Consider the following 9436-nt stretch of genomic DNA (forward strand, 5'->3'; position numbering starts at 1 on the left):
AGCAAGTAGTCATGTTGATGTGCAATTGTTAAAACTGTTAACTCCAAATGTAGCTGACTAGGGCCAGGAATTTAGCTCAGTGGCACCACGCCTGTCTCGCAGGTGCAAGGTCCTGAGTTTGATCCCGGGTGCTGAAAAATAAAATTAGCTGATAGAAGAACTGGTAACAGAGATGTGGTTTAATATTTATCTCATTAGTGACATGTAAGATAGCAATTTCATTCATTTAGCATATTTTTCTGGAAGGTCAAAAGTATTTTCAAAAATTTTATGATTTCTGAGTAAGGGATACAAGTTTTAAAGATAAAACTGCTAGTTTATACACAATCTTAATTCATTTATCCAAAATATGCTTCAGTGTTCAGCATATCCAGGCTACAGCCGTAGAGATGAGAGGCAGCCTTGAGTTCAAGTGAAAAACTGATGAGACAATAGATTATGAAAGCCCTGAGTTCCTAGGGGCCCAGAATCAAAGCAGAAAGAAGTACTGAGCTGGGCTTTCATCAGAGTGCTCAGGGTCAGATTGAAGTTAGTAAAGGAGTTCCAGATGGATGTAGACTGTCCTGAAAACCTGAGTTTGGGTGGGTGACACACGAGAGGTGTTCACAGGGACACATCATCAGAGCCTTACAGGCCTTGCCAGAGAGTTTGAACTTTCATTCTGATGGCGCAAGGGTAGTGGGGGAGCTGATGAGAGGCTGAGTGGTAGGAGATGAGGTCAGAGAGAGGTGCCTCAAGGTCCAAGCAAGATGAGAGCCTTTAGAGCTGGGGATTTAGCTCAGTGGTGCTGCGCCTGCCTCGCGAGTGCAAGGTCCTCAGTTCCATCCCCAGTATCAGAAGAAAAAAGAAATCGGACAGGTCACATTCTGGATACGTAATTTTAGATCTTTTAATGTGGAAAATTTTTAACATCCCAGTGTACCTATCATCCACTTCAACATTCAGTAATCCATGGCTGATCTATATTTCGTATTGATAATTGAACCCAGGGTTAAGCCTCCCAGAGTACTGGGAGTACAGACGTGTGCCACTGCACCTGGCCCAGTCTTGTTTTAACTATACCCTGGCCCACTTCTCCGCTCTACTATACTATAATCTATAAATTACCATTTATCTCTTATTTTTTATCTTTGCAATTTAGTTTTTTAAAAATCTGGTTGGTCACAGTATAGAGAGTAGCAAGACAACTTGCTAGGTTGGGTTATATTCTTCAATTAGGAAGAACACTGTCTGGCTAAGACATTGGAAGTATTTTGAAAATAGAGATGAGAGGTTTTATGTCACACATAGTGGCACACTCCTGTAATCCCAACACACTGGGAGACTGAAGGCAGGAAGATCAAAAGTTAGAGTCCAATCTGGGCAATTTAGTTACTTAGCAAGACCTTGTCTCAAAAAAGGGGGCTAGTGATGAAAAAAAAAAAAGATTTAATATTTGACAGTTTTGGGGTGATTTAGGTAACAGGAGGAGACAAAAAGAGAGGATTCCGGGATGACTCCCAAATTGATCCCAAACAACTGGAAGGATGATGTTACCAGCAGACAACTAGATACATGGACTGGACATTTAGAAGAGGTACTGACTTGAGAAATGGATTGGAAATTATGTTGCATCCATTCAAAACATATTTGAGTTACGTAGTGGGAATACAATAGAGGGCAAAACGAGCAGTCCCTAGAGTGAAGAATACAGAGCTGAGTAATTACAACCACCATAAGTGCTATGAAGAAGAGTTCTGTGGTGCTAGGAGGACATGTAATGGGGGAGTGTGACCTAGACGGGAAGCTCTAGGAAAGCAATCCATGAAAAAGTTACTTATGAGCTGAGATCTGAAAGATGAATAAGAATTGAAAGAGGAAAGGGTTGTAGGTGCATGGAATGGCATACACCAAGGTTGGCCTCTGGACACAGTGCATTGGAGGCCAGTGGTGACCAGAATGCAAGGGAAATGGATTTTAGATCACACTGAAGGATGGGAGCTATAGTATGCAGGACCCTCCAGGTCATGCAAAGGGTTTGGATCATATTAAGAGCAATAGAAACCCACTGAGGCTGAAGTTGTTCAGGAGTCATCCTGGACTCCTCTCTTCCTCACCTTGAAGCTAAATCACCAGCAAAAACTATCAAATATCAAATCTTTTTGTCCTTAGCCCTTTATTTTTCTATTTTGAGACAGAGTCTCACTAAGTAACTAAGTTGGCCAGGCTGGGCTCAGTGGTACAGCCTTGCCTAACATGCATGAGGTCAGAGCTGGGGGTGGGGGTATGAAGGAAAAGAAGGGAAAGGAAGAAATGAGGGGAAGGGAAGGAAGAGAGAAACGAAGAAATAAAAGGTTTTAAGTAGGCTGGGACAAGAAGAGGTATTTTAATCAGTTTTATATTTTAAAAATCACTTTGATTGAAATGTAGAGAATGCCTTAGAGGACTGCAGAAGTAGAGCAGTTGGAATGAGCTGTCACAGTGATCCAGGCTGGAAAAAACAGTGGCTTGGATTATATGGTGACAGTGAAGATGGAGGGAGACCAAGGAGAAGGTTTGAAGGATACTTAGGATATAAAATCAGCAGGACTTGATGTTGGATTGGATACAGGAAGTAGGGGCCAAGGAGAGATGGAAGAGCATCTTTTAGTTCTATAATTATTGAAACAATGCAAATCCAAGATGTCCCCATGAAGCATGTATGAGAAAGAAGCCAGAATCCCAGAGAACACCAATATATGACAGATGAGTCAATGGCCTGTATGTGAGACTGAGGCAGAAAAGATGGCAGAGAAGTAGGAAGAAAAGTAAGGGAGTGGCATCTAGGAATCCAGGGATGGAGAACCTCTCAGAAAGAATGATCCTTTCGTCAAGTGAAGATGAAGCCAAGTAAGGAAAGTCGGGAAAATGCCCTTTTCATTCAGCAACCAGAAGGTCACTGGCAGTAGTACGCTGGTAAATATTTAACACCCAGCTCTTAGGAGAGGAAGAAATCCCAATTTACAGTATTTGCCTATTTCTGTCATGTAAATACTCTCACCATGGACAATTTTAAGCCACCAACATACGACAGTGAACTTGGAGATGGGAAGAGATGAATCTAGCTAACGCATGAGAGCTGATATGAGCCTGCTGGGGTGACTGACATGATGACCTTGACAAGATGGTTTTTATGAGGTGGTGCAGGTGGAGGGGTGAAGGTGGAGTCAGCAAAGGAGAACTGATTCAAGAAGCATAGCTACTGTATAAAGGGGAGAAGAAAAACAGAGAAAGGGCTTGTGTGTGGAACCCAAGATCCAAGAACCACAAGGCATGAAACAAAAGATAGGAGGCAAGAGAGTTGAGGTTACTGATGAAGGGCTGATGGTGACAAGGACTATGGAGGCTGGGTTTAATTCAAAGACATATAGAACCCAATGTCTACTAGACCTACGCAAATAGGTTGGAATGAAGTGTCTCAATAAGGCTAATGAATCTGTGATCCAAGGCTGGGTGTACTGCAGTGGTAGACCACTGACCTAGCAGATGCAGGGCCCTGGATTTGATCCCCAGCACCAAGAGAAAGAGAATCTGGAGTCTTCAAAGCTCTTCACAATTATTTTCCCATCAGTCCCTGCCATACACCCACAGTCCTGTCATGGTAACAGTGATTGTCATCTTCATTGGAAACTGTGGACACTGAGAATTAGAGAAGTTAAGGGAATTGCCCAAGCTCAGAAAGATAGGACTACCTCTGAGGCTTTTGGTCTCCAGGACACTGTTTTCACCTGCACCAACTGATTCCACATTGACTAAGGCATTTTTTGGAACACCTAGCACCGGGACAGTGACAAATACTGTTCTTTCCTCAAAATGAATGTTTATTGGCTTGAGGCTGTAGGTCACTCTCTTCTTCGTGTAACATATTCTACATGGCAATTGCCAGCACTGTTCTAAGGTTGATCCAATAGATATTAACTCATTTAATCCACATATCAACCCTACAAGAGAGACGTTATTGTCATTGCCATAATATGCTGTTTTCCTTCACTGTGTCAAAAGACTCAATGGCTTAAAACAATAATTTAGATGATTTCACATGACCGTGTCTGCTCATGATTTGACCAGAATCACTGAGCAGGGCCTCTAGCACAGTTAGAGACAGATCGAGGTGCAGCCGGAGTCATCTAAAGTCTTGACTGGGCTGGCATCAAAGGAGTCTGGGCCTATCCCAGACTCTAGGGGCCAGAAGGGTAATACTTCTTAACCGGGTAGTGATGGGAACAGACAGGGAGGGAGGGAATTAATGACAGCATCTTAGAGCCAAGCTACTGCAAGGATAAGCCCAATGAGAAAACCACGGCACAGAGAAGTTAAATAACTTATCCCAGGCAGTACAGCTAGTGTGTAGAGAAACAGTTAATCCCAGGCATCTGAGTTCCAGGGCCTGCTAGGAGAGGTCAAGGAGATTGGCGTCCAGTAGCATAGCACAGTTCCTCAGAGCAAATCTACAGCAGTTAAGGTCACAGAATAGTGGAACCAGAAGGTCCCAGAGTTATCTATCGTTTGGAAGGAAGGGGAAAATTCTAAAAAAAGTATAAATGGAAAGAAATTTCAAGGACTGTTGATACAAGACTCTTTTTATGTTAGGGGTGAAAATATGATCTCATGTGGCCCAAGGCAAATGGAAGACTTTCTACTTGTGCTTTTTTCTATCCAATCAAAAGGGTCAGATATGAGGAAGCCTATGGCTTGGACCAGAGAATTATAATTGGAGGTGTAGACCAGCCTCAAAAGGATCTTCATGTTCTTTCGGGGGCCCCTGCTGTCTAATATCATAGCCTGAATGTCTAGGTCCCCAGTGACTTTATATGTATCCTGGCCCCTCTACAGGAAGCTTCAGGAAATGACATGTCTACCTCAAGAGGGTTAGTCACTTCTCAGGAGCAATGGGCTGTTGCCAGATAAAGCTGACTCATCTCTGGAGTGGCCGCTTTCTCTCCCAAACTCTGACAACCTGAGCCAGTGGATAGTTTAGGAGGAAAATAAAACATATTTAATTGAGAGCTTTTAGCCTGATTTATAACTTCTAAATATTTAGACACACGATATACGCCCTCCATTTGAACACATGCTCCCACCCTGGCGACTGTTAGGGCCCAGGCAGGGGATGGCTGTCACCACTCCCCCAAACGCTGGGCTCTTTAGCATGTTATGTCCGCGTACAAGCTCCTGGCCATACTGAAATGTCCACTCCGGCCCCACCTCCATCTGTGCACAGAATCCTTTCTCAATACCTAACTCAAAAGCCCTTCAAAAGCTTCCTCCTTGCAGTGCTATGCAACAGTTCCTCTAATCTCTGCTCGCCTTGGCCCTCACCACTACTCTTGGAAAATCTATTTTCAACACTGCCTCTGCTGTCAGACAGAACCTCTGCCAGACCAAGCCCATAGCTGGCTTCTTCAGCATTGTGCTCACAGCATCAGCGTGGAGCTGTCAAATGTGACTCATTGCTGATTGTGCTGATTTGCCATCTGACCGTCCTGGTTTACTGGAGTCTGAAGTGTCTCCCTGGATGTAGCCCTTTGAGTGCTCAAACTGACACAACTCTGATGAAAGGGATGATAAGAGAAAGAGTCTCTTGAGAAAGAGTGGGGAGTGGGACCAGGACCATACAGAAGGAAAACTAATGGGTCCACTTAGGTCTTAAACAACTAATGGGACTGTCAACCTTCCTGAGCAGTGCACCCAGACATCCATCCAGGCTGTGCGGGTCTGGGCAAGGAGCATGGCAGGAACAACCATGGAGAGCACTACTCCTGACCTTCAGTGAGTTAACAAAGATACCCCCACTCATTTCTCTGAAGTACCTCCTAGGCAGCCCAGCTCATCATGCAGTTTCCAGCTGCCCACACAAGGCATTTGCCCCCAGATTTGAAGGGTCCACTCTAAGGAAGGTGATGGCCTGTCCAATCCTTCCCTTGCATCTTATTCAGTGTGAGGGACAGCTATGGGTTTTCCTGCTGGGACCTGTCCTATTTTAATGGAGAAGATATCTAGATTTCCTGCAGAAGTCACCCTTCACCCTCAGAACATATTTGAAATCAGGATCAGATGAGTGGGCAGCGTATGACCTGGTTTCTAGTACAGCGTGTGTCTACATCTCAACACAAGAACAGGGAGACCAAGTCAGGACTTTTCCAATCACCAGAGACAGCAACCCAACTATTTACCATATGAGAAGGATATACACTTGTGCGTTGTGTGATGCTTTCTCAGCCATGTACTGCAAATGCCTCAGAGATCCCATAAAATAGTGTAACCAGGTATCGTAGCACACACCTGCAACCCCAGCACTTTGGGGAGTGGAGGCAGGAGGATTACAAATTCTAGCCAAGCCTGGGCAATTGAGAAAGACCCTGTCTCAAAATATAAATCCACACATACATACATACATACATACATACATACATACATACATACAGGGCTGGGGATGTTGCCCATTCTTCAGTGCTTAAACAAAATTACAATGGAGCTGAAAATTTTCTATCAACCAGTAACATTATAGCCATCACAACACACAACTCACAAGTTTGTGATGATGCCATTGTAAAGAAAAATATGGCACTGTCAGCCATGTGAAAATATAGCAATGTATTATGTATAGTAATGCTTGATAATGATCATAAATGACTGTCATGAGTTTATGTATTTATTATACTATACATCTCATCATTATTTTATTGTTAAAAGGAAGCAGAATTTTATAACATTTTATACTACTGTCGTTTTTTTTCAATTTTACTTTATTGGTACATTTTAGGTACACAATATAATGACATTCATCATTGGAAATTTGCACCTTCACATAATCTCTCTTGGTTATTTTTTCCCCCTTCCTCTGCCTTCCCTTCAACCCCTCCATCCCTCCCTATTTACAAAGACTTTCTTTCCATTTTTTCATTTTCTCATATTAATTCCATTCCTTTCTTTCCTTTCACCTACCCCTCCCACTTCCCCTTCCCCTTTGCCCCTTTTCTTCCTATTTCACATTATCTATTATACCTTTCAGTTCTTATTTACACTTTCAGTTTCTCACATTAAAGAAACTATTTGGTATTTGCACATGTGTGTCCTATTTATTTCACTTAAGAGTATGGCCTCGGGCCGGGCATTTAGCTCCGTGGTTTCGCCGCCTGCTGCACAAGCGCAAAGACCCGAGTTCGATCCCCAGTACCAAAAAAAAAAAAAAAAGTATGGCCTCAATGTGCATCCATTTAGCTATAAATGTATCCAATTTTTCATTTTTTATGGCTGAGTAGTACTCCATTTTATTTTAAAAACCCCACATTTTCTTTATCCAGTCTCCAGTTGATGGGCAATTGGGCTGTTTCCAAGTTTTAGCAATTACAAACTGTGCTGCTATGAACATGGGTGCACATATATCACTGTGGTATGATTCTTTTAATTCTTTGGGGAAGATCCCCAGCAGGGGAATAGCTGGGTCAAATCAGACTTCCAGTCTTAGACCTTTGAGGTATCTCCATACTGATTTCCACAGTGGCTGCACCAGTCTACACTCCCATCAGCAGTGGAGCAGTGTTCCTCTTTCCCCACAGCCCCGCCAGCATTTGTTATTGGTTGATTTCATGATAGCAGCCATTCTTTCTGGAGTGAGGTGGAATCTCAGCGTTGTTTTCATTTGCATCTCTCGAATGACCAGTGACGTTGAACATTTTTTCATGTATTTATTTGCTATTTCTACTTCTTTGTCTGAGAAATGTCTGTTCATTTCAGATGCCCATCTTTGGATTGGGTCTTTAAATTTGGGAGGTCTGATTTTTTTAAGTTCTTTATAGATTCTAGAAAGTAGACCTTTGTCTGAGGAATAGCAGGTGAAAATTTTTTCCCACATTGTGGGTTGTCTCTTCACTCTGTTGGTGGTTTCTCTTGCTGTGCAGAAGCTTTTTAATAAGAAGAGATCCCACTTGTTGATTGTTTGTGCTAGTTCACGGGTAACTGGGGTTTTGTTCATAAAATCTTTTCCTACACCAATGTCTTCAAGAGTTCTACCTAACCTATATTCCAGCCGATTCAGCATTTCTGTTTTAATATTTAGATCTTTAATCCATTCTGATTTTAGTTTAGTGCATGGTGAGAGATATAGGTCTAATTTTAATCTTTGGCAAGTTGAAATCCAATTTTTCCAGCACCATTTATTAAAAAGGCTATCTTTCCTCCAGTGAGGGTGTTTGGCTCCTTTGTCAAAGATGAGGTGGCTGAATATGTCTGGAGTTGTTTCTGCATCTTCTAATCTGTTCCACTGGTCCTCAGGTCTGTTTCTTTGCCAGTACCATGCTGTTTTTATCACAGTAGCTTTGTAGTATAGTTTCAAGTTGGGGATTGGGATACCCCCTGCCATGTCTCTGTTACCTAGAATTGCTTTTGCTATTCTGGGTCTCTTCTTTTTCCAAATGAATTTTTGGATTGTTTTCTCAAGGTCCGTGAAGTATCCTGCTGGGATTTTAATTGCATTGAATCTATATTCAATTGCATTCAATCTATATAGCAATTTTGGAAGTATGGCCATTTTCACGATGTTGATTCTTCCTACCGAGGAGCAGGGGATATCTTTCCAATTTCTGATATCCTCTTCAATCTCTCTTTTCAGAGCTGCTTTAGTTTTCAGAGAAGAGGTCTTTGATTTATTTTGTTAGGTTGATTCCTAGGTATTTCCGCTTCTTGGATGCTATTGTGAAAGGAATTGTTTGCCCTATTTTTCTCTCAGTGAGTCTGTTGTTCATGTACAGAAAAGCTATTGGTTTTTGTGTGTTGTCCTTGTATCCAGCTACTTTACTGAATTTGGTTATTAAGTCTAGAAGACTTTTGGTGGAGTTCTTGGGGTCTTCTATATAGAGTATCATGTCATCTGCAAATAATGACAATTTGACTTCTTCATTTTCTATCTTCATTCCTTTTATTTCTTTCTCTTGTCTAATTGGCATGGCTAATGTTTCCAAAACTATTTTGAACAGGGGTGGTGATAGTGGACATCCTTGTCTTGTTCCTGATTTTAGTGTGAAGGATTTCAGTTTTTGACCATTTAGTATGACATTGGCTGTTGGTTTTTCATAGATGGCTTTTATCAGATTGAGGTAGAGACCATTTATTCCAAATTTTTGTACAGTTTTATCATGAATGCATGTTGGATTTTGTCAAATACTTTTTCTGCATCTATTGAGATGGATTGTACGGTTTTTGTCATTTGCTCTATTGATATACTATATTACACTGATTAATTTGTGTATGTTGAACCATCCCTGCATCCATGGGATGAATCCCACTTGATCAGGGTGTATGATCTTCTTGATGATCTTCTGCATTCTATTTGCCAGTATCTTATTAAGGATTTTTGCATCTATGTTCATTAGTGAGATTGGCCTATAGTTTTCTTTTTTGGTTGGGTCTTTTTCTGCTT

Source organism: Heterocephalus glaber, unplaced genomic scaffold, assembly GCF_053883595.1.
Source record: "Heterocephalus glaber isolate CG9 unplaced genomic scaffold, H.glaber_assembly_v1.0 deba00001504, whole genome shotgun sequence".
Taxonomy (NCBI): domain Eukaryota; kingdom Metazoa; phylum Chordata; class Mammalia; order Rodentia; family Bathyergidae; genus Heterocephalus; species Heterocephalus glaber.